Here is a 23,310-nt window from a genome sequence, read left to right on the forward strand (position 1 = left end):
TAAGTTCTAGGGGACTTATGACCTAAGATGTTGAGTCCCATAGTGCTCAGAGCCATTTGAACCATTTGAACTTCCTTCATTGTCTGCAGTAACTTCTAGTGGAGAGAAAGATGAATCTAAGAAAAAGAATAAGAAAGGAGTAGATAAACAAGAGAACCAAGTTAATTGTGGAAGCGATTAGACATGCTATTATGCTCATAGGCCACGAGTAAAAAGGAAGAGCTAATGTGAGTTGTTTTTCTTTTGTTTCTCAGGAGGCGTGACATTCTGGTAAGACCAGCAGTTCCAGCGTCATGGGTTGCGCTGAAGAGGGAAGAGGGAAGGTGTGCACTATCTCTCAGCATAGTTATTCTATTTTGCTGTTGCAACTTAGCTGAAGCCTTGAAGGTACGTCCTATATCAAGTGGTGTTTTGTTCTCGCGACAAGCGGACGTAATTATGTCTGGACATCAATGGACCTTAAGGGTGGACTGTAATATTTGGGCAGTTGAAGACGAAATCTGTAAATTAGAGGATACGCTTAATGAACTTCATTCCATGGTGGCTAATCAGTCAAGGTTTAATGACACAGAGGGGGAATATCAGCTACTACGATCAGCTTTTGCACGCTTACAAGCTCAGTTGTGGCAAACTGCAGGGTTAATCTAGCACGTCTGTAGCAAAAGAGGATGGTTAGAAGCAGGTGCCCGTAACCTAAAAACTGTTTTTGGGACCGCTGACGCAGAAGATATTAAAAGTCTTAATGAAACGCTACGGCAGGTACAGGATACTGTGAATAGCAACCAGGGAATGCTAGATCTTCACACAACCCAATTAGAGAGTTTGGAGAAAGATGTAGTTAATAATACGCGCCAATTGTGAGCTTTGGCCGCGACCTTGATGTCCCACGTTAAGGCCACAGCCGACACAACCAATCACGACTTGTGTATAATCAAGTACCGGTTGGATAACATCAATTCACAGCTGATAATCGCTAAGCTGCTCCGTTTTCTTGCTGATAGTATTACGGAGGCATGCATAGAAGCCACGGAACTACAGGAGGCTTTGTTGCACGCAATGTGTGGGCACCTAACCCCGGTACTGTTACCTTTGGAACAACTTCGGGAAGGATTACGGAAAGTTCAATCAGAATTGCGCGCATCCCTGGAGCTACTGACGACATTAACGGACGAACACATATCTCTGTACTACAAAATGGCCACTGTTACCAGTACACGGAGGGGTACCCTGCTGAGAATTCATATCATAATACCATTAACATATGAGGATTGTAAATTTGAATGTTACGCCTTGCATACATATCCACTGAAGTGGGTAATTTGGCAGAAATTCGTACAATTAACCGTACGGGAAATACTGTTAGTGGCATGTAACAGACCAACTCATGCGTTCCTCACTGCAAAAGACTTGCTGCGTTGTTGAACAGGTCCAGTTACCATCTGCCCCGCGAAATTGTTACACACTGTTCCCAAATCTTGTGAGTATTCTCTATTCCGCTCTCAAGAAACAGTCGCAGAGTGTCCTAAGGAAATTATAGCAGGCATGGTGCAATTCTTTCAGCAAGTGGGTCCACATTGGGTATTTTCAGTAATGGAAAACACAGTCGTTATTTGCGTTTGTTACGAGCAGGGTAAGCAAGGGAGTACGCAAAGAATAGAATTGCAGGGGCAGGGACTGTTAATTAACGGCACGCAGTATGACATTTCAGGGCCAACTTTCCATTTACCAACCGTGATTACTGGAGCTACAATCGTGAACATAGCACGCACATTGATCTATGTACCCCACCAACTGGTGCAATTCTTCACGAAAGAAAACCTCACTCTTTTGAATAGCACATTAGACCCGACTTTGCTCGCCTCTTTGGACCGTATGCTAGCAGCTCAGGATGGACGTATAACTGTGGAACATCTTTTTCAATGAGTGCATGAGTACCGTAATGAGCATAAGCAACACTTACTAGTTATGGGAATATCAACCACCGCCACCTGTATTTTTATCTTTGTCGTAGGATTAGTGTACTATCGGCTCAAGAGGAAGGTAGCCCAAATCCCGCCCCTTCCAACCTTTAACCTAAGGGTCCAGACAAAATCACTGAACAGTTGTGAGGCACTGCAACAGAACAATGAGTAATGAGTATGAACAAAGTTTAGACTCAGGATAGAAGTGAATGAACACAGTGTAAATAGTGAATCAATCGCATTTTGTGGTGTTTGTGAAGTGAACTGTAGTTGTTTTGACTTTTCGGTTGAATTCGGGGACGAATTCTTTTCGTACGAGGGAGGAATTGTAGAGGACAAGGTGTTATTTGTAGCAAATATGGTGCGAAATTGTGACTTTGTGTGTTTCAGTGCGCGATGCGCCAGCGTCATGGCGGACAGCGGACGAAGGCTTGCCAGCGCGCTGTGCAAGTGACACAGTTTTGCAACGAGCGTCGGTATGTGTGTACGTGCGTGGCAGCCATCAACAGCCAGAACGCGGCATTAGCAGAATTATGCAGGCATGGGCCGCGTTTGCTGCGGTTGCGTTAGCCAACTCGTCGACAACATTCTAACAAACATGGCGCCGTGTAACCGGCGGATTCAGCAGAGGTCTGCACTATTTAAGGGCATCAGAGGTGGGCGTCGGCATCGGTTCGACCGATTGGGCGTTCGGTCGCTGTTACGTCGTCGTCATCAGTGACGCTGACCCCGAGAACCAGCCGGCGGAGGGTGTTGCTCTCTGCTGCACCGGCGACTCCCGGCGTCGTCATGGGGCGCAGCATCTGTAGGAGGCGAGCTAGGCCGGGCCTCATACTGCTAACCTCCTACTGCCTGCGCAGCTGCTGACCGAGCACGGCGTGGCGTTCCCCGGGCTGTGCGCATCAGCACGTCTCCACCATGACACGAGCGGTGGGGCTGAGCTACCGGAAAATGTATTGGAAGAACCAACAATAGAGAGGAATATTGCTAAAAACAGCCACCTTCTTCGACCCAGCCACGTCCTACAACCCGGACCATATCACCCACTCCGGTCGTCCTATTACAATATCTCGGGGTGTGACAATGTTGGCATGTACTGTCTCTCACGCATTTGTGCAGCTTGTATCGATTGGGCAGCAGTCGCAACAGACCAAGAATCAGACGCATTTTTGCAATAATACCACCTCTGTTCTGAAACTACGAGTTTGAAACTTGACTATATGCCATTGTAGAGTTCTCAGAGCCACTTATTGTGCTACACATCTCACAAGATGTTACAACCTTTTATTCTATTTCATTGGCGACAGGCCATTTTTAGTGTTTTACATGCCTTGTCACGCCCTGGCATTAGTGCTTCGACCAAATTAGTGCCCTCCAAAGTGGCCAGGAATACAGATGGACTGTCAGTGTTAGGCACAATATTGCATTCCACATCAAAAAAATAAAGTTAGCCATCACACTACTTCTCTCATGGACTCTTTCCCCTGCACCTCCAAGTCCATTTGCTCACATTCACATTGATACTGTAGGAAACCTTCTGTGTTTAGAGCGGTTCTGTTATGTGATCGCATTAATTGACAGACTTTGGAGACGACCCAAGGCTTTCCTAGTATTCAACATTTCTGCTTGCCCCATTGCCAGAGCTATCTTATCCACATTGCTCGCCCAGTATTCCAACAGCATTTACTTCTGAACGAGGGTGTCAATTTGATTCTCAGTAATTTCATGAATTAGTATGCCTAACAGGTTGCAAGCATCTTCAAGCCACAAGTTACCATACCTGCAGTAATGGGATGGTAGAGCTTATGCGTCATACCCTTAAGGGTGTACTGGCCTGTCACAATGGAGCATGGAAGCACCCTGCCAATGGTTTTTTACGAGATAATGCAGCTAATTAAAGAAGGACACCAGATGATCTGCAACATGGATTAGTCTACAGTGAGGGCGTAAAGGTCCTGGGAGAAATTTTCGCTTCTCTCCCTCTGCATGATTGGAGAATGGATGAATATGACAAACAACAAGCTTTCATGCCCATGCTGCACCCTCCTGCTTTGCGACATGGATCTTGACCATTCTTTTTTTCCCAAAGATCTTTCAGCTGTCGAAAGGTGTGGATCAGGGATGATACCATCACATTACAATTGGGCTCCCTTTATTCCACAGCATTCACTGTGATCTCTCACAACCACAAGATCTTTGTCATGGAAAAAATGTTAGTCTCAGCTGACCTTCCGAAGCTGGAGTTTACCAAGATGCAGCAGCCATCTTGACTCATGGAATCTCCACCCAACCCACCTCAGCCACCCATGGGCAGTTCTGCCACCACCCCCTGCACCCCAGACCTGTTCTGGCATTTATGTAAAGAGTGTTTACCCTGATGATGAGTTGGCTCTGGGCTTCCATGCCTCTCAAACTTGTGTCTGTACAGCATATGGGTGGGTGGGTGGGGGGGGGGGGTTCTAATGTAACGTGTGCAATGAGAGCAGTGATCACCAACCGAGATAGGTCGAATTAGCAATGAGTGTATATTAAATGTGTCTTGTATTGTTTAATTGATTTTCATTGCTTTGTTTCTATTTGTTTTGTGATGTGGTGTCAGCCTGCTTACGTGGGTGGTAACGTACCCGCCGACTATGCAAGCTGGCCCAGGTTAGATTCCCGGCCGGGTTGGAGATTTTCTCCACTTGGGGACTGGGTGTTGTGTTGTCCTCATCATCATTTAATCCTCATCACCGGCGCGCAAGTCGGCCAGTGTGCCGTCGAATGAAATAAGACTTGCACTTGGCGGCTGAATTTCCCCAAATAGAGGCCTCCCGGCCAATGATGCCATACTCTCATTTCCATTTTTTTGTGATGCGCTCTGTATACGAGCTCCTCTTCTATGAAACTAGACTGAGCTGTGTAAAATACAGTTGATTTATTACAACTCGTCACCCCACAGTCTAAATATGTGAAACCTCATGTTAAATGGTACATGTTTCCAGGCCCCACAGAATCAAACTAGCCTTCATAATCGTCAATAAAATATAAAAGCTGTCCATAAGCAGTAGTAGGGATGTATTAAAACTGTTGTGGTACTGTCACATCAGGGTGAATTCACACTCGGTCATGTCATGCCATGTCAATTCCAGTCACATGATCTCAATTCGCGTGGCTCTCCTCATTTGTATTCTCCCGGGAATTGCGATCTTTTCAAGATGATTCTCAACTGTTTTTGTACAGGAAGTGCACATACATAATGCAGTAGGTCGTATATGTGAATGCTGGAGTCCACATTTGTAAAAAAATTGTCATTTATCGGACTCATATGGTTTGCAGCTTGCAAAGAAAGCTTGTATATTAGAGGAGAAATAGAGTGTGGGTCCAAAAATGGTATTAGTATGGGGTACTACTGACAGCCTTGGGAGAGCCAGCCCTGACAAAACTCTACTATCTGGTGAGCAAGATGTATGATATCGGCGAAATACCCTCAGACTTCAAGAACCATATAATACTTCCAATCCCAAAGAAAGCAGGTGTTGACAGATGTGAAAATTACCGAACTATCAGTTTAATAAGTCACTGCTACAAAATACTAAAGCGAATTCTTTACAGATGAATGGAAAAACTGGTAGAAGCTGACCTCGGGGAAGATCACTTTGGATTCCATAGAAATGTTGGAACACGTGAGGCAATACTAACCTTACGACTTATCTTAGAAGATAGATTAAGGAAAGGCAAACCTATGTTTCTAGCATTTGTAGACTTAGAGAAAGCTTTTGACAATGTTGACTGAAATACTCTCTTTCAAATTCTGAAGATGGTAGCGGTAAAATACAGGGAGGAAAAGGCTATTTACAATTTGTACAGAAACCAGATAGCAGTTACAAGAGTCGAGAGGCATGAAAGGGGAGCACTGGTTGGGAAGGGAGTGAGACAGGGTTGTATGCTATCCCCGATGTTATTCAGTCTGAATATTGAGCAAGCAGTAAAGGAAACAAAAGAAAAATTCGGGGTAGGAATTAAAATCCATAGAGAAGAAATAAAAACTTTGTAATTCTGTCAGAGACAGCAAAGGACCTGGAAGAGCAGTTGAATGGGATGGACAGTGTCTTGAAAGGAGGATATAAGATGAACATCAACAAAAGCAAGACAAGGATAATGGAATGTAGTCGAATTAAATCGGGTGATGCTGCGGGGATTAGATTAGGAAATGAGATGCTTAAAGTAGTAAATGCGTTTTGCTATTTGGGGAGCAAAATAACTGATGATGGTCGAAGTAGAGAGGATATACAGTGTCACGAGTTGCCATCAGATCACATGAAAAATTGGTTTGCTTAAGGTTTAGATTAGTTGCCAGCACAGTGTAAATTTTTCCTTCAAGATTTATATGTGTTCTTTACATTTTCTATTTAGCTTTCAATAGTTTAAGTGCATTATTTATACTGGGATTAGCTAGTGAAACGACATAAATATTGACCCCTGATGCTTGCAAAACTGTTTCACACACAGAGCACGTCCAAATGCTCAGGCTTTAGATATTTTTAGTCTATGCTGTAAACGCCTGGTTGAGTCGTGGAGTATGCATATCTGTGGCGTGAGCATTCGGATGCACAGAACGAGAATTCTGCCTGCAGCATTTCCTGCAGCTCAAGTCACGTGATTTTGGGATGTCGTTTTTCAGCCCATATTACGTGTACCGTAATTTGAGTGTTATTACTTCGCTGCTACAGATAGATCACATTCAGAACTGCTGTGAACATTTGTACTAGTGTTCTACAGATCTTAACAGCTTGATAGCAGGAACTGAAGTTGGCTTAAGGATGTGAAGAGCAATGGCAGTGTGCTTTTTCGACACAGTATCATTGCTCAGATTCGACTTTGTTCATGGCTTTTCGGGAAAAGGATAAGAAGTGACAACCAACAATCTTATTTTGCGATTTCTATTGCACTTATTCATATTGTCGATCTCTATTATATTTATTTACGTTACAATGACACTGTGGATGGCGCTGAAGGGTAACAAAAAAATATCGCATTTGAAAATAAACTGTCACAGTAAATAAGGTAAGTGATTTGCACCACCTACTTGTCCATAATTATTTCACTTATTTTTATTTACCTTCCTGATTTTTGTAGACAAGTAAAATATCTACAACATTTTTTCGCCATCTCATCAGTAAAGTAAACCATACACTACATACAAAAAATAGAACATACAAGATCAATTCTCGAGTAATAAAAGAAGTGGTAGTCAACAATTTTTTAGGTTTGGTATTGCACTGATTCATACTGTAGAATCTGTTCTTGTTAATTAAGTTATAATGACACTGTATAGGAAACTGTCTCATGCAGAAATACTCAGATACACACAAGGATTTGAGAACCTCCATAAATTGGAGGAAATTAATCTGAATGTTATGCATAACTTTTATCTGCATATGAATTTATCACCAACATGTAGACACTGACTGGCAATTTACCCAAACACAAAATGTGTGTCAGGGCGCTGGCGACCTCGACATTGATCGCCCATAAGCCCCAACACACACACACACACACACACACACACACACCAAACACAAGTTGCAGATTTATTTAGCTCGTGTCTTACTAACATATGGCCATAAAATCACAGAGATTACCACTATGATATAAGACTTTATAATACTGTGTCTCGATATTTTTCAATATATAAAGTTCTTCATACCAACGTGACATTTACAATTATACATTTGTTGTGCATACCTATAAAAATTAAGTGGTCCTCCTTCCACATACCTCTCTTTATTTCCGTAGTAATGACAATACTGTATGAGAGCTGTTACTGAAATTTAAACATGCAGAAACGTTTATCAAAGAAGGTGAATACCTGCAGTATTCAAGCTTAACCATTACCACAAGTCATAGACACGCAAGGTCGTCTCAATATCACGTGACTAGCCTGTTTTGATGTTGAAAACATTTGCAGTAAACTACGCTCACTGCAGAATTGTACATACTCTATGATCTGCGTTTACGTTTTGGACTGGAAACTGAGACCACATGAGCAGCTGCTATGCACATGCCTGGCTGTAAAGACAGATGAACAGCTGACACGGAATTCTATGCTCAAGCGTAATTTGACTGTGTATATGTAGCTATAAAATTCGTGTACTTTTTCTCATTTTGATCCCACTGTTACCTATCTGCACTGAACAAATTAGTGACTATATTAAAGTTGTTAAAAGTAAAAATGTGGTACTAATTAAATTTCAGTTGTGCTTGAGAACTTTTGCCTGGCTGAAAAAAAAGCCTGTGATGCTATTTTTGTAATACAAGTGCATAGCCCTGTTGTATAAGTAGATCCAAGATGAAACAGTAGTCAACATTTGTTGTAACATATGTGGTCAAGTTAATTACAATTCTGCATTAAATATTGAGAAATGCATTGTGATATTGAAGGTTCTCTTGTAAAGAAACAGAGCAAACATTAGGGAACTGAGGAAACGTAAGCTGACCGTGGTGGCCAAGTGGTTCTATTTGCTTCAGTCTGGAACCACACGACTTCTACAGTCGCAGGTTCGAATCCTGCCTCGGGTGTGGATGTGTGTGATGTCCTTAGGTTAGTTAGGTTTAAGTTGTTCTAAGTACTAGGGGACTGATGACCTCAGATGTTAAGTCCCATAGTGCTCAGAGCCATTTGAGGAAAGGTTATAGGTTGTATTGGAGTGGAAATGAAAAAGGAAGACAAAATGAAGTATGATCTTTGTGAAGGATGGTTTAAAAGAAGAGGTTATTGATGATCAGAATAATGACAGAGGGAGGAGTATGGAGGTGGTTTAAGTGTATGCTCAACAAGTAGGCTTACATCTCAAGACAAGGAGGACTGTGAGGAAGAACTACAAAAGCAGTTGAACCGACAAGTAATAATAATCATGGGCGACCAGAATGGACACATAGGGAGTGTAAGACAAGGGTATGAAAATGTACTGGGAGCAGAAGGATGGGAAAGTAGAAATGAAGATGAAAAGAGATTGCTGGAATTCTATAACAGAAATGGCTTAGTGATAGGAAACTCATAGATGCAGAAGAAAGAGAGCCACAAAATAATGTGGTATGGCAAGGATCATGTGCAGAAATCTGTGGCCGATTACATGGACTATGATTTGGAAATGAAGAGGACCGTAACAGGTATATAGATACTACAATCGGAGGAATTGCATGGTGACCACTGGCTACTGGTGATGAGAATGAGAATCATGAAGAGTGGAAGAAGACAGAGAACCAGGGAAGGAGAATTGTAGTAAGGAAACTAAAGGAAAAGCAAAAGGAAGAATACCAAGTGTTTAGAAGGGAGATGTTTAGTGAAGTATGAACGAAAAACAGGAGATGAGGAATGGGAACAGTTTAAAGGTGCTATGGTAGAAGCTGCAGTAGCTGCACGCTGACAGACAAGTGTTAGAACTGTGGAAGGAGACACCATGGTGGATTGAAAACGTCAAGGAGGTGGTGGGAAAGAAGAACGAGGCCTTCAGACTGAGGGTCCAAGAAAGGACCGTGTGAAGAGAGGAGTATAAGAAAATGAAGAAAGAGGTAAATAAAACAATGGCAGAGGAAAGAAGAAAGTGGATGGAAGAATGGACAAAGATGATAAAGGAAGATGGCAAAAGAAGTATGAAAATACTATATTGAATGTTCAGAATTAAGAGAGGATGCAACGATGATAGGTAAAAATGGGAACGAGATTAGTAATAAAGAGACACTGAAGATATTATGGAAGGAGTACTGAAAAACTGAAACTGTAGTTATCCGGCAAAAAAGTAAGAGTACGGTGCATAGCAACAAAATTAGCGTTAAATGCAGTAGGTCTCACAGAGAGCAGTAAGGTATGCACTACACTTACACTGTTGCTAGATTGCTCCCAGTTTCAGTTTCGATAGAATTGTCCATTGGGGAGGAATTTAAACAACTGCTGTGGGAGGGTGTGTTGGCATTAAGAAATGAAATGGGGTTACTTGATTGTGCCACAAAATTTTAGACCAAAATGCAGCTCCCACTGAGATGAGAGGAGGCAACGGAAAAAATAAGTTCTAAGTTCTCTTATAAGGTCACTACTCAAGAGGAACCAACACCCAAAGGGTCTATTTAAGTAGGAAACCGAGCCTAACGAAGTGAAGAGAACCCTGAAAACTTTGTCAGATACGTTTACTATAGAAGCATGTTTTCTAAGATTTCAGTATTTGCTTTGGTGCCCTATATGTTGATACCTGATTGACAAGTTCATTGCTGGAAAATCATACTGAAGCGGAAAAACGAAGCGCCGAAAAGGAGAGCCTGCAAACCCAGCCCAAAGTCCACAAAATAAGAGCTGATGTGTTCTACACAAAGCTGCAAGAAAATAACTAGGGTAATATAGCTCTCAGCTACGATTGTCAAAGGAATCTAGTACTACAAAAGGCCCCAGACCAAGAGGTCTATTATTCCTGTCAAATGCAACTTTACAACTTTACAGTGTGCAATGGCTCCTTGGAGTCCCCCCAGAACACCGACACAGTGTTTTCCTATGTTTGGCTGGAACATCAATATGCTAAAGGAACAAACCAAATAGCGTAGATGTTCCACCACAGACTAACTCACCAAAACTTCGAAGGAACGGAAGAAATTCGGTTGTTTTCCGACGGGTGTGGGGGGTCAGAAGAAAGTCAAGATGATGATCAGCATACTATGTCACTGCTTTCTTCTCGAAGCTGCCACAATGTAGAAGAAATAGTGCGCCAGTCACTCATCCCACATGACAGGGTTTTTGGTAACGTCGAAAGACCAATTTCACAAGCTGAGCGTCATTGAAAAGCCATCTGCATACATGCATTCGGAGCATTGCGAAATTTGCAATGACACTACGTCTAGGACAAAATGAATGTCATGTTCAAGATTGGGAAGAATACACGGAAGGCTCGAAAGTTACTGGTACCTGGCATTTCGTGGTTAAAGAAGCCAAAAATATCGTGTTTACGGAAAGCAAAAACAAGAAGGTCTCTCTAGTTCGTGGAAAGCCCGCCTACTGTTTTGAAGCTTGAGAGGGAAGATCGTCTTGAAGATGAGGAAAAAATTTCAGTACAATAAATGACCCAACACCAATCACAGCAGATGTGGTATTTTCAGAAGCCAAAGTCGGAGCCGTCAGAAAGCTTTTAGAGCTCCACTTTGGTGATGACTGGGCGGCCAACGGCAAACTCAAATTCTACACCGAGTAGTTTGACGAGCAGCAAGAAACTCCCAGAGTCGCTCCTGCCGCTGTGAACCTTCTGAACAAGGAAGAAGCCAGAAGCGATTTTCAGTTGTTGGACAGTGTTGAGGTCGATGTCACTTCAAAGCAATTTTCAGATAATTACATTTTCTAGAATTTTTTGTCACTATTTTGACTAAGATGCAACTTCCCATCAATTTTTTTCATTTCCTAAAATTTTGTCGATGTTTTACTAAAATGCAATTTGGAGGCTGCGTTATTTTCTACAATATCTTGTGCTGTCGAGAACACAATGGCGTATTTAAAGAAAGGAATCTAGTGTTGAACATTCTTTTCTTGTTCTCTTTTGATGTTAAATATGTCCGGTTTTCCTGGTAAAATAATGTCACTTTCGTATTTTTATATGCCGATTTTGTAGAATTGTCAGGCTACTCATTGAAAAAAACTGTATTCTGTATATATTTGCAATAATTAAATTCCGTCCTTTCGTCGTTCCTAACATATCACCCAGTAGCAGGTTTTGCAACTGAATGTTTGTTTCGTAATTGGATCGACACCTTTGCAAAACCCGCTAACTGCATAAATCGGATGCAAAAACCGCTAAGTCAATAATTTGCTTAAGATTTTAACATATAAAACATATTTGCAAATTTTAGCCGTTAACACAGAGTAATTAATTATTTTTTTACTTTTGTTTAAAAACAGAAATGAAGTCTTTAACTTAAACAGTTTGGATGGGACGAGTTTTTCGCGATTATCTCAGTTTCGGTTATCATGTAGTTACTACTTTTGTATCTCGGCTACACAATTAATTACTTTCCACTGACCTGCAGCCAGCGCCAGAGTATCACAAAAAACAACGCATTTTGAAATAAAAACTGTTATAGTAAATATGGTAAGCGATTTGCACCACTTCCTTGTCCATTTCATTTCAGTTTTTCTACATTTACGTTTCTGCTTTTTGAACACAAGTAACATATCGATAACATTTTTCGCCATCTCATCAGATAAGTAAACCATATACTACACAAAAAAAATGAAAAGTACACGATCAATTCTCGAGTAATAAAAGAAATAACAGTCAACAATTGAGCTGCTCGGGGGAACACAATGGTAAGCGCCATCACCGTGTATTTTGCGGTAGATGGCTAATGACACCACCTGTGAGATGCACAATGCAGTAAACTTACTAGTAGTTCCAAATTCACTCAACAGACGTCAGGGAGGAGCTTAATCATAAGCGCCACTGTCTGTTGCGGAAACATAATGGTAAGTGATAGAGAGAATGGCGACAAGTAAAAACATCTCCGGGATTATGGCAACAATGATTGTGGCAGAAGACGTGGAATATACTTCCAATGATACTAATATCTTCGAGAGGGATCCAGAATACATTCCTAACGATTCAGATGACTCAGAGGTATGTTATTTTGTAAATATACTGTCTTTAGTACGTTTCACGAACTTCATGGTAGGTGCATGTACATACCACTATGTTCCTGAAGTACAATTGAAAATTACATTCGCCGACAAGTTCAAGATGCATACAGTTCAGATCAGTGGTGCGAGATCATCAAGAAGTCGGCTAAGAAGACTCCATTGCTTGTATATAATATGAAAAGAAAGGATTTCTATCAAATACGACACTCTAAAGAAGCGTTTGTCTTCAGAAAGAAGACAGTTGATGGTCGAGATGTCAACCTAAGGAAAGTATGTAGGTGGAAGGTGACCTCCGAATATCCATCATCTTTATTCGTCAGCGAGACATTTTGTCATGACATTTGGCATGAAATAAACTTCAGGAAACCTGGAAGGCAAGGATCACTTCCTATGCTTCGACTTAAATACAATGGGCCAAGGCTTATTGAAAAGAAGAAAGTTGCTGACGTCCTGTCGCTCCTAAATTACATACCTCCTGTCCACAATAGATTTTTCCTCTCACTAGAGCCAACAGTTTTAGATGAAAAAAACATTAGTAATGCGAGTGATGATTGATTTTGCAGTTTCAGTAAAGTGTTGAAGACTTACTGTAAAATTTAATATGTAATGTTCTATCACTATGTGTTGTTAATAGTGTATGGTAATGTAAGAATTTTTGTATATTTCATTTGTTTTAGTTAGTTCTGAGTTTCATTTATGACTGTATAGTAGAAGATAGATGTTAGAATCACTACAGAATAAAAGGACTGTTCAAAAAAAATTATTCAGATTTGCAGATCAATTGAAACTTTAGATGCACTGTATCTCGAAACTGTGATTTTGGTGCTTACCATTTTGTTCTCCCAAGCAGCTCAATTTTTTTTAGGTTTTCTGTTGCATTGATTGATATAGTCGAATCCGTTCTCATTAATTACGTTACAATTACACTGTATAGGAAATTGTCTCATGCAGAAATACTCAGATAGAAAACAAGGGTCTGAGGACCTGCATAAACTGGAGGAAGTTAATCAGAATATCATACATAACTCTTATCTGCATATGAGCACAGCACCAATACATAGACACTGACTGGCAGTTTACTCAAACACACTTGCAAATTTATCTAGCCCTTGTCACTTTAACATATGGCCATAAATACACAGAAATTATTTTGTAATATAAGAATTGAAAACATATATTTTTCAACATATAAAGTGCCCCATATCAATATGACATTTACAATCGAAGAGGAAAGCAGCAGTTCCATCCCATCTCAATGATTTTTTTGCTGTAGGGCTTCAGGTAAACTACAGTCGTTCCTACATATTAATGGGCAGTCTCTTAAGAACAAACTTAATGACCTTCAGTGTTGTCTGGGAAACAAACTGCACTGTGATTTCAATAAATGAACACTGGCTTAGCTATGAGGAAATAAAATTAAGTGTACCATTTGGATATAAATTGGCAACCAGCTACTGTAGAACAAGTGTTAAACATGGTGGTGTATCTGTATATATTAAAAATAGTGTGAACGTAATCTGTGAAGGTATAAGTGGACTGTGCATAGACACAAAATTTGGAGCTGCAGCCATAATATTGGCAAAACAGGAAATTATAATAACTTCAGTTGAGTAAATGACAAACTCACAAGACAGGAAGCATGTCTAGATAACATAATTTGTAATTTTCATCTAAATAAAACTGAATTCAACACAATCAAGCTAGGAATTTCAGATCACGAGGGACTATGCCTCAGACAAACACCTAACAGTAAAGCAACTCAAGCTCCCACAGACCATACAAAAATTATAAGACCAATTAACGAATCAAAGCTAAACAAGTTGATAAGTAAACAGAATTTAATAAAATGGGATAAAATAATAACCACTGCAGGTGCAAATGAATCTACCAACAAATTCCTAGAACAGTTAACTGAAAATTTTGAAGCATGTTATCCTAAATGCTGCAATAAAATATCAAAGCAAAATCGTTACACCAAACAACAAAACCTAAAAAGCTGGTACACCACACATCCAAGTAGAATAAGAGTCATAATGCTACTCTGTCATGATAGGTCCAAGCACAATAATGCTGACAAGGAAATGTATATGGAAGTGAAAAAGATTTACAGATCAAGGCAGCTAAGTGCAAAGCAAATGATACATATAAACTGAACTCAGTGAATAAATGCAAAGCTGCATGGGAAATTATTAAAACAGAAACCAACTATGATGATAAAGTATACCAGACACAAATTCCACCTGATACTCTAAATGCACATTTTGTCAGTCCTCAATCAGATAACAGCATAATGGGGAATGTGAGTCAGGCAGAGGCACTGCTGCCAGAAATGAACAGTAAGCAGACAGACAGCTTTCACTGGACTTGTGTAACTGACAAGATGGTCAATGAATCAATAGCTAAGCTCAGTAATTCTTGAGAAGAGGATTACTATGGTCTCTCAAATCATGTTATTAAATATATCAGAAACCAAACTGTAACACCACTGACTGAAATAATCAACAAAATTTTAAATGAAGGTAAATATCCAGAACGTTTAAAAATATCTATAGTCATCCAGTACATAAGAACAGAGATATAGCATCTCCAGATAATTATCGACCAATATCACTTATACCCATAATATCAAAAATAATAGAATACTGCATGCATACACAGATGAGTCAATATTTTGAATATAATGATACACTCACCTCCTCACAGTATGGTTTCAGATCCAGCCTTTCTACAGTAAAAGCAGTTGAGTGTATGGTAGCAGCCCGCATCTTGTGGTCGTGCGGTATCGTTCTCGCTTCCCACACCCGGGTTCGATTCCCGGCGGGGTCAGGGATTTTCTCTGCCTCGTGATGGCTGGGTGTTGTGTGCTGTTAGGTTAGTTAGGTTTAAGTAGTTCTAAATTCTAGGGGACTTATGACCACAGCAGTTGAGTCCCATAGTGCTCAGAGCCATTTTGTATGGTAGCAAAAATATACAATTGTTTTGAAAATAAAGATATTGTCTGTGCAACACTGTTGGACCTCAGGAAACTTTTTGATATGGTCTCCCACAATATTCTCATAAAAAGACCCTACCACTATGGAGTGAGAGAGAATGCTCCATGCCTAATGCAGTCATACTTGGACAATAGAAAACAGTTAGTTAAGGTAAATAATCAGATGTCAGAATGTCTCCCAGTTGTAAGGGGCGTACCTCAAGGATCTATTCTTGGACCTTTCCTTTTTATTATTAATATAAATGACTTACCTGCAGTTGTATCATGTGATGCAGTGCTATATGCTGATGATACAACACTCATCACATGTGATACCAATTTTGAAAATGTGCAACACAGCACGGCAGTGGCAAAGGAGACGTGCACCACTTCGTTTGAGACAAATGTACTGCAGAAGAATTGTAGTAAAACTGAAGTTATGGTATTCAATCTGAATGCTCCCAGTCATGATGACAAAACAGTAAAATTATTAGGATTTCATATAGATCAAAAGTTCAAATGGGATACCCACATAGGGAAGATATGTGGCAAATTGGCACATGTCATATATTTGCTGTATAAGCTGAGGAGCAGTGTCAGTAAAGAACTTCTGCTATATGAATATTTTGCATTCTTCCATTCACACCTGAGTTATGTAATACTATTATGGGACAATTCCGTAGACTCTAAATGAATGTTTAAATGGTAAAAGAAAGCCATGTGGTGCATAGCAGGACTTACTTCATATGAATCAAGTCGAGATTATTTAAGAAACTAATTATAATGACAGTGCCTAGCCTGTATATTTATAACTGCTTTCTCTTTGTTAAAGAGAATCTGAGTAAATTTGATTTAAGGAGAACAGTTCATGACTATAACATACGAAGTGGACATACAATTAATATGCCATATGCTAGGCTTGCAAAGACACACAACAATTACAAATATCTTGGTCCTGTCTGCTTCAAATAATTACCTAAAAATCCCTACACAGTGCAGGTAAATAAATTTAAAACTAGTCTTTTGAGGTGGATGAAAAGTAATGTAATTTACTCTGTTCAAGAGTTCCTTGAGTATGTGACAAATGACCCACATTACTTATGAGAATGAACTATAAATTAATTGCAAACTGAGCATGTGCCACACTGTCCCACTATTTTATTGCTGTTTCTGTACTTATTGTTACTTGTTTGTTTGATTATTTATTTGTCATTCACTGAACAACATAGATCATTATCTTGTAATTGATCTGTTAGGAAACTTCTTGTTGTTACTGATATTTTCACAAATATATATTGTGTCCATCTCGGAGTATTATATTGTAGTTAATAACATTTGTCATGACGAAGTTTATATTATTATTGTTGTGTTAACACTGACGATACCAATTGCATGTCAATTCGCTCAACAGTGGAATAAAACATTTGCATTTTTATTTGGAATAACCTCCTTGGTCTACGGGTGTGAGACACTCCATAGTTGTAGCACAGTAAACATAACAGTCAGACACTGACTGCTGTAAAAGTTGTTACGGTTTGACAGCTGGAGCGACACTAGCGCTCCAAGTGTCGAGAAATGAGAACTTCAGATACGCCGTAAGTATAATGTTTGTTTTGCATCCCTTTCCTACATGATTTACGAAATATTTTAATTATTTTTTTGCCTCCAAGAGTTTCTGCAATATCATAACACATAGATATTCCTAAAAAGATTTTAAAATACGCTCATGTAGGAATAAAAATCATGAATCCAGCGGCAAGTTAGAACACATTCGTGAAGAAACACTTCTGACATTAGATAGAAATGCAGTTTACAATGTTGATATCAACGGAATATAAACACGTAGATTCACATGTAAGAAACACAGAAATGTACCTCTGCATGCAAAAGGGATCGACGCCCCATTTGTCGTTCTGTAGGCCTACCATGTTCTAGTCAATGTCGCCTGTTTGCCACAAGCACAACCTTCATCTTTATATTATTCCAAGTGGGACAAGCAACTGCCAAATAGTGGGAGAAATACACTGCGAATGTAAACCCTAAGTCCTCAAAGCCAATAACACTGTCAGAAGTGCTGTCATATGTTAAATGTGCCATTAAAGACCTTTCATCCAGTGACATATGCACTCGTTTAACAGTATCGGAGAAATGCTGTATCTTCTGCTTTAAAAGTTGGAACATATTGTCACTTATCCCATATTTTATTTGTTTGCCTTCCACATACCTCTGTAATGTACACTCTGATGGAAATATAAAACATTCTGACAAAACCTGTATGCCTAAGAGCTATAATATAATAACTCTAGCGTAAACAGCTTATTTTCGTCTTTCTATCTCGCAGATGACATTGCTAATCTGGCTTAACAACAAGTCAAGGAAATCTTTTTTAAAAAATATCGGTATCCTTTAGTTTTCAAAATGTGTTTGTCCTTCCTCACTTGATCCTTCTGATGCAGTTTCTGTTACTGTCTGTACTTTAATTATAGACTCTTTCCTTGTCCTGTAACAGTTTTGCACGAAGTCTAGCGATCTGCTCATTCTGATACTCCACACGCTTTTTCTAGACACGAATAACTGCACTTAATTTTACCACTTCATCGTCAAGGCAGGTCGGTGTTGACGATACAGATGAATCTGACACTGATATATGAAGAGTTGAAATGGCTGCTTCTGTGTCATAGGAATGTTTTACAGCTTTAGACGGATTGTCGAACATTTGTGGCAGTTTCCTCTTCATGGTTAGTTGAGGTGGCTTATTTGGAATGTGTCCAATGTGGTTAACTGCATTCCACACGAAATTTATTATTGTCTGCATTCATAAACTGGTTTTGTTCCACTAGTAGCGGACAAAACATTATTATGAAGGTAAGCAGGGTCTTTTTTCATAAGATCTTCTCGTCTGCTATTCAGTAGCCATTTTTTGCTGCTAAAACGAAACATTCATCATCAACATACATGTAGTTTGCAAGCGAATCCTGACGATAAAGTTTATAACATGATGATATATACCTCTCAGGATCCTTAGGAAACCTAAAAAAGGCAGATGTGGTATCTCCTTATTGTTGCTGCAATTCAATGCTACGCTACGATCCCATTTATAAAAACCGTCGTACAAACCAGACAAAATAATCAACTACTATTCGCTTTAACGATTAACGATCACGCGGAACCCAACATTTTAATTTACTGGCCGCTTGGAGCGTTGCTGGCGCAGTAAGCAATAAAACCTAGTCGAAGTGTCGCGACTGTATGTTAGATACACAGTCTAACCAAGCCCCTACCACGCCGTAGCGGAGAAGCGAGGCAACTGTCCCCCAATTGAAGCAGCTTACCACCGCCATTTGCAGGGATGAATCCTAGTACTGGGGTTGTGATTTGAAGTATATGGGACGCAACAAGAGCAAATTGAAGCACAAATTAAACACATGTTTGTTTAAAAAAATACTGAGTATTCGAGTCTATTTTAAAAGTATACTTAAATGAATCAGGTTTCCCATTTTCCGAAATACGTCTGCATAGAGACGCGAAATTTAAGAACGTAAGGCTCTTTCCAGACAAGGTGGAGCGAGTTTACATCGAGTTATTTGCATTTGATAATTACATGAAACTTTTAAAGTAGCAGACAGTACGATTATATTTGCCCCTAACTCCTTTGCCATTGCAATATTAGTGGAAAGTCCATCACAAGTAACAGCTAACACACTGACATTTACGTCATACAACATTGTAATGGCCATCTCCAATAACATGTCACTGTGAGTAGCGTTAATAAGCGAGATTACTTTATCGTTTACTAAGTTTTTAGCTTTTAGTTCTTCTAAAATATTTGCTAATTTGCAAATCTTCTGTGTCTGTCTTTTGCACTTTTTGTTCACTGTATTTAACTTAGTCTTATATTGCCCAATTTTTCCTTTCCTCAATTTTTTCGAACTTTTCCTTCAGCTTACTTGGACTTGATGGAAATGAATAATTATGGTCTCCAGTGTAACCAGAAACGTGCACGTCCACACACACGTTTTCGGCTGTCTGAACATTTCTTGGCTTTGACTTTGGACGTGTCCTTGCCTTGGTAACCTGGAAAAGGAATTTTTCAAAATTATACACACTGACAGTTTTCCACACTATTTAACCTAGGCCCATATTGCACGATTTCCAGGACACTATATCTTTTTCAAATGAGTTGCAAATCCAAATACTGTTGGCATAGCATCGTCTTTCAGTTGACGTCTATTTACATAATTTTCCATGTAACAATTCTCTTCAAAATGAAGAGAGCACAGCAAATGATTTGCTGTCTGTTGGAAGTTGTCTCTCTGAATAGCAGCTACCCATTTCCGATTTATAAAATCATTTGTAAGGGGAAACCTAAACAAAAACAAACGCTCATGAGGTATTATTTCTCCATGAAAATACTATATACAAGTAATAGAAAGTAACAAACAACCAGAAATGACTGACCTGTGAAATGTAATATTGTTTCCGTCTTTGTCTTTGCTTCCGTTCTTACTGTTACAATTAAAAGCAGCACACGAACGAACCATGTTTACGCACTGTTTCCCTACAAATGGCGGCTTGTATCACTTTCAATGTAGGGACGCGAAACTAGCGCCAATGCGCGGTCTGGTTTTTACTTACAAGGGAACCTCCCCATCGCACCCCCCTCAGATTTAGTTATAAGTTGGCACAGTGGATAGGCCTTGATAAACAGAACACAGATCAATTGAGAAAACAGGAAGAAGTTGTGTGGAACTGTGAAAAAATAAGCAAAATATACAAACTGAGTAGTCCATGGGCCACATAGGCAACATCATGGACAATTTCAGTTCAGGAACGCCGTGGTCCCGTGGTAGCGTGAGCAGCTGCAGAAGGAGAGGTCCTTGGTTCAAGACTTCCCTTGAGTGAAAATTTTACTTTCTTTATTTTTGCATAGTTATTATCTGTCCGTTCGTTCATTGACGTCTCTGTTCACTGTAATAAGTTTAGTGTCTGTGTTTTGCGAACGCATCGCAAAACCGTGCGATTAGTAGACGAAAGGACGTGCTTCTCCAATGGGAACCGAAAACATTTGATCGCAAGGTCATAGGTCAACCGATTCCTCCACAGGAAAACACATCTGATATATTCTATACGACACTGGTGACGGCATGTGCGTCACATGACAGGAATATGTTGTCGACCCACCTAACTTGTACACTTGGCGAATGGGTAAAAAGATTCTTCTACCTTGCCCTATTTAGGTTTTCTTGTGGATGTGATAATCACTCCCAAAAAAGTGATGAAAACATAAGAGTTTGTCACATAAACTGAAAATAAAAAAATTAAACTTTTCACTCGATGGAAGATTTGAACCAAGGACCTTTCGTTCCGCAGCTGCTCACGTTACCACGAGACCACTGCGCTCCTGCGTTCCCAAAGTCCATGATGTTGCCTATCTTCCTATGAACTACTCAGTTTGTATATTTTTCTTATTTTTTTCACAGTTCCACACAACTTCTTCTTGTTTTCTCAATCGATCTGTATTCAGTTTTTCAAGGCCTATCTACTGTGCCAACTTATAACTAAATCTGAGGGGGGGTGCGATGCGGAGGTTCCCTTGTAAGTAAAAACTAGACCGCCATTGGCGCTAGTGTCGCGTCCGCACATTGAAAGTGATACAAGCCGCCATTTGTAGGGAAACAGTGCGTAAACATGGTTCGTTCGTGTGCTGCTTTTAATTGTAACAGTAAGAACGGAAGTGGGACAAGCAACTGCCAAATAGTGGGAGAAATACGGTGAAAACATTACACTGAGCTGATTACATTACATTTCACGCAAAACCAAATATTTGAATAATTTTCAAATACTCTGTCAGTGAACAAGGTGCTAACAAAATAATGTCATCACACGAAGGAAGCAAGGAAAACTAAGTGACTAACAACAGAATTGAATAAAATACATACAAAACATTACGCTTTTGTAAGACACGAATAACTGCATTTACTCTAACCACTTCATCGTCAAAGCAGGTCTGTGTTGGCGATTCACACGAATCTGGCATTGATACACAGAGAGTGTAACTGGCTGCTTCTGTGTCATAGGACTGTTTTACAACTTTAGATGGATTGTCGAATCTTTGTGGCAGTTTCCTCTTCATCGTCAGTTGATGTGGCTTATTTGGGATGTCAAACTGTTTGGGTACTGCATTCCACACGAGTTTATTATTGTCTGCTTTCATGAACTGGTTTTATCGAAATGTAGCGAACGAAAACTAATATTATTATACAGGTAAACTGGGTCTTTCTTCATAAGGTCTTCTCGTCTGCTATTAACTAGCCATTTTCTGCTCCTAAGACGAAACATTAATCATTAATACACATGTTGTTTGCAAGAGAATCCTGACGATACAGTTTAGTAACATGATGGTATATACCTCTCAGGATCCTTAGGAACTCTTTAAAAAAGACAGTTGTGTTGTCTTCTTCCTGTTGCTGCAATTTATTGCGCTACAAACGCTCCCACTTGTAAAAACCATTGTAGAAATCAAAATAAACAACCACTACTCGCTTTCACGATCGCGCCGAACTCGCAGTTTAAGTTACTGGTCGCTTGGGGCACTGCTGACGCGGTAGGCAACAAAATCGAGGCGAAGTGTCGCGACTGGTATATTAGACTGTGGTTAGATATATCAACAGGGAAATACAATCTGTGCGTATCGATTGTGGACTGTTGGCTAACCTGATGTAACTGGAGCAGAAGTGGCGCAGTGTAGTTGTGGTATTTGTATTTGCAGAGAGGTGCTGTGGAGTTGAAAATGTACTCTAAATTGCTATAGATGATTCTTCGTACTGCTGTGTGAAAGTGATGGACATAAAGTTTTAACAAAAATCGTGGTAACAATTGCGTTCCCGAAATAACGTGTTGTGTATGCGTAATGAGATTTTATTTTTAAAGTGTTTGGGCAATTTTTTGGTTTCTTTTGCAGATTTGAATTGAAATGCGCATAGTCAAGAGATAATAACTATGTTGCCTGTTATTTTTGCTTTCCTGCGCACATATGCACCTTACATCACCCTTCCTGTAGCTGCCGTTGTCGGCGTAATAGGTTACAAAATCGAAGGCTATGTATCGGATAAGTATACACCGTATCAGGGAAGTATCGAAGAAAGAAGAGAAGAAAGACTGTTGGATGAAAAACTAAGCAAAGATGTAACGAAAGTTGATAGTCTGAAAGAGAAGAAATTTGTGCCACGAACCGTGTTTGAAAAAAATGTATCGCCTTCGCTATTGAATGAATCTAAACAATAGTTTCTGCAATAAAAACATGAATGTCTAGACCTTTCGGCTTTTTCTTGAAATTTTAGTTGACTTTTAACACCAGGGAAGTTTAGTGAAGAGTTTCGTTTAGATGTATACAAATTTTTACGGTCGACAGAAAAACTGGTTGTCGTGGTTCTGCACTATACTGTACTAATTAAAGTAAAAAGGTCGTGACAAGTAACAGCTGAAGTACTTATACCAAAGGGTCAGCACGCCAGATTTTACCAGTTTTACGTACAGATTTATTAATATCGAACATGGCAGCTAGTTTTTTCTTGGACTGAAATAAAGTATCCTAGTTTTGGTAAAACTGAGGGTGTAAAACTGAAGGTGTAGAGCGCGCTAGTTTAATTTCACGATTCAGTTATGTGGAGAGAATGAGCATTACCCCAAGGGAGAGGTTATTGCAGTGCATATCAGTACAGAGTGCCAAA

This window comes from Schistocerca nitens, chromosome 9, assembly GCF_023898315.1.
Source record: "Schistocerca nitens isolate TAMUIC-IGC-003100 chromosome 9, iqSchNite1.1, whole genome shotgun sequence".
Classification (NCBI taxonomy): Eukaryota; Metazoa; Arthropoda; class Insecta; order Orthoptera; family Acrididae; genus Schistocerca; species Schistocerca nitens.